The sequence below is a fragment of the Choristoneura fumiferana genome, chromosome 12 (genome assembly GCF_025370935.1).
Source record: "Choristoneura fumiferana chromosome 12, NRCan_CFum_1, whole genome shotgun sequence".
NCBI lineage: Eukaryota > Metazoa > Arthropoda > Insecta > Lepidoptera > Tortricidae > Choristoneura > Choristoneura fumiferana.
In genome coordinates this window covers 13,151,774-13,155,537 of record NC_133483.1, presented here as the reverse complement: position 1 = coordinate 13,155,537, position 3,764 = coordinate 13,151,774, and the positions used below count along the sequence as shown (strand labels likewise).

General features: G+C 40.2%; 1 protein-coding gene across 1 annotated transcript in view; it reads left to right on the top strand.

Moving 5' to 3' along the window:
• Window positions 1-3,764, top strand: part of LOC141433700 (uncharacterized) — a 22,097-nt gene that overhangs the window by 10,984 nt on the left and 7,349 nt on the right.

Below are 3,764 nucleotides of genomic sequence, written 5' to 3'. Positions count from 1 at the left end.
TGCATTTTTTTTCTGTTAACATGGAGTTCATTAATATAAATTACCTGGTAACTTTTTGACCAAATTGAATATACATAATTCATTGATTTCACAATCATTGTAAAAGATCAAATCGCGGAATTCAAACTTGTAGAGTAACATAGACATGATAAATGATAAATATTAATGAGACATGAAGTAAATTTACAAAAAATTATTTAAAAATTGCCAAATAACTAAATACTTATGCATGAATAAAAAAATAATTTAATAACAAGAAATTAAAGATAATTTAATTTTAATATTTGTAAATTGCAAACTGTTTGCACTATTTTACCCCTCGTAATAAATTTATATTTTTGATTATCATTTAAACAGTAAGAGCCTATTCAACACTAGTTTGTAACATAAATTAACTTCATTTGGCTTGTTCATGCTCCCTTCAAAATAATACTTACTGTAGTTATTCAATAACATGCTTTGCTATCAATGGTCCATCCCAGCTTATATACGTCGCACTGCTGGGCACAGGCCTCCTCCAGAACAAGAGGGCTTGGGCCATAGTTCCCACGCGGGCCCAGTGCGGATTGGGAACTTCAGACGCACCATTGAATTGCTTCGCAGGTTTGTGCAGGTTCCCTCACGATGTTTTCCTTCACCGCAAAGCCCGTGGTAAATTTAAAACGTAATTCCGCACATGAATTTCGAAAAACTCAGAGGTGCGAGTCGGGGTTTGAACCCACGACCCTCTGTTTGAGAGGCGATAGGTCAAACCACTAGGCCACCACGGCTTCATCTTATCAATGACGAGCTTTTACCCGCAGCTTCGCTCGCGTGAACCAAAAACAGTTCAAAGAAGCAAGCAATTAAGCAAGCAAGCACGTAAGCAAGCACGCAAGCAAGCACGTAAGCAAGCACGCAAGCACGCACGTAAGCAAGCACATCTAAGCAAGCTTGCAAGTGAGCATGCTTCGCTCGCCTGAACCATAAACATTTCAAAGAAGCAAGCAATCAAGCAAGCATGCAAGTGAGCATTTAAGCAAGCATGCAAGTGAGCATGCAAGCAAGTATGCAAGCAGGCAATAAGCAAGCATGCAAGCAAGCATGTAAGCAAGCATGCAAACAAAATAATTAAACAAGCATAGTCTCAAATGTGAAAAAAATAGTGGAAGCAAGCATGCATTTAGGGCTGTATTCAAGCATGCAAGCAATCATGCAAGCAAGCATCTGTTTAAAAAAATATACCTCGTTGAGTTTCTTGCCGGATTCTTCTCAACAGAGGTTTTTCCGAACCGATGGTAGATTTTTTTTTTGACATTCATAAGTGCTTGTTACGAGGGTGGGCTGATAAGTTTCCGAAACGGCACAGAAATAATACAATATGTATATGTTTTATGTTTTATTTTTCGACGTAGGTACCTCCTAAGTCCACGCACTTAGCCCAACGTTTCTCCAATGCTGTTATCCTATTCCGATAGAAGGTTTTCGTCAAGTCCACAAAATACCCATTTACAGCTTCTATGACTTCAGTATTTGAGGAAATTTTTGTCCACCTAGCATTTTTAAATTTGGGAACAGGTGGAAGTCGCAAGTAGGGCTTGCAATCCGGATAACCGGATATCCATATTATCCGGATATCCGCCCATTTTCAAATCCGGATAGGAAGCTCTTCATTATCCGGATAATTTGGATAATTCGAATATCTGATATTAAGCGCGCGCTCGCGCATTGTGAGAGGTTAGTGTAGTGTATGCATACACACAGATACATTTCTTTTTGTATTAGGAAGGTTTACATGCAATACTTATTAGTTAGGTTCATTCTTAACATCTTGTTTGGTAATGGTAGTGGCGATGATGAATTTTTGGTAAATGTGTATGTAAGTAATGTATGTGTTTATTTTATTAATATTATTATATTTTATGTATTTTTTCAATCTTCAATATATTTTTTACCTTACATTACACACATCTGCTTTGATCACCTTTTTCTTGATTCTATGTTAATAACATCGTCAGGTCGAATAAGAAGGTAGAAGAAGAGATCGCTTTTTAGCGATTAGACTCCTGTTTTCTCGTCTCCTACCCTACCTTTTATGTTCTGATTTCATTTTATAATGAATGTTTTTTGGTGTTCAATACAATAAGCTTTGTATTGTATTGTGTTATTTATTCTTATAATAGAGCAAGAGCCCGCAAGAGCCAGACCTTCGTTATAGTATCGTTATAATCCTTCGTTATAGTCCGACTACAGGACCAGAGCACGAAGCCTATTCCTTTGCAGCGGGGAGTCAGACAAGGAGATGTGATCTCTCCGAAACTGTTCACCGCTGGATTGGAAGATGATTTTAAGGTTCTGGACTGGAAAGGACGAGGCATTAACAATAATGGGGAGTACTTCACTCACCTTCGATTCGCCGACGATATTGTAGTCATGGCTGAGACTATGGAGGACCTCAGTGCTATGCTCACTGACCTCAGCAGAGTTATTTCCGACCGAGTTAGCTTAAAATAAACATGGACAAGACGAAAGTCATGTCTAATGTTGTGCCAGCTCCCGTAATAGTCGGAGGCTCTGCGCTCGAAGTTGTTGACGACTATGTATACCTGGGACAAACGATCCAGTTAGGTAGGTCTAACTTCGAGAAAGAGATCACTCGTCGAATCCGACTCGGCTGGGCAGCATTCGGGAAGCTTTGCAGTGTCTTTTCGGCCAAATTACCGCAGTGTTTGAAGTCAAAAGTCTTTGACCAGTGTGTGTTGCCAGTGATGACATGCGGATCTGAGACGTGGGCGCCAACGATGGGCCTCATTAGGAAGCTCAAAGTCACTCAAAGGGCTATGGAGAGGTCTATGCTCGGGGTTTCTCTACGGTATAGAGTCAGAAATGATGATATCCGCAGTAGAACTAAGGTTACCGAAATAGCCCGAAGAATTGCGAAACTGAAGTGGCAGTGAGCGTGCTCGCAGGACTGATGGCCAGTGGGGTTAGAAGGTTCTCGAATGTCGTCCGCGGAGAGGCAGACGAGCCGTCGGTAGGCCTCCAATAAGATGGAGCGACGACCTGGTTAAGATCGCTGAATTGCGTTGGATGCGGAAAGCACAAGACTGGTCTGAGTGGAGAGCCTTGGGCGAGGCCTAAGTCCAGCAGTGGACGTCTTTCGGCTGACATGATGAATCGAATCTACTCTCGATTCTGAGTTTTTCTGAGCAAAGTGCTAACCGGTTTTCAGTTACATTAAAAATTACACCTTGCATTAAAAAACTTTCAGCCTTTAAAAATATAACGAAGGTCTGGCTGTCGTGGGCTCTTGGTCCGTAAGGCAAAATAACAACAAGCAGGAGACAGAGAAGTTATAGTGTTTTTAAGTTATTTCACTCATTAAAGTGACAAAATAATGATTTTTACGTGCGTATAAGACAATCAGTGATTTAGTTAATTAACACGATTTCGTCTGATGAAACAAATTTAAAATTGTTTTAAGCGTTTTTTTTAATATTTGGATAATTATTCAAATTATTCAAAATAACCGGATATCCGGATACTGAGATTTCAAATATCCGAAATATCCGATAATAAAAAGTTACCGGATAGTGCAAGCCCTAGTCGCAAGGTGCTAAGTCTGGCGAATATGGAGGATGGGGTAGCAATTCGAAGTGCAATTCCTTGATTTGGCGGTTGCAACTTTAGCTGTGTGAACAGGGGCGTTGTCCTGGTGAAGTAAAACTTTTTCTTGTGCAGGTGAGGCCTTTTCTCTTTTATGCGTCACTGAGATTCTGCAGTAA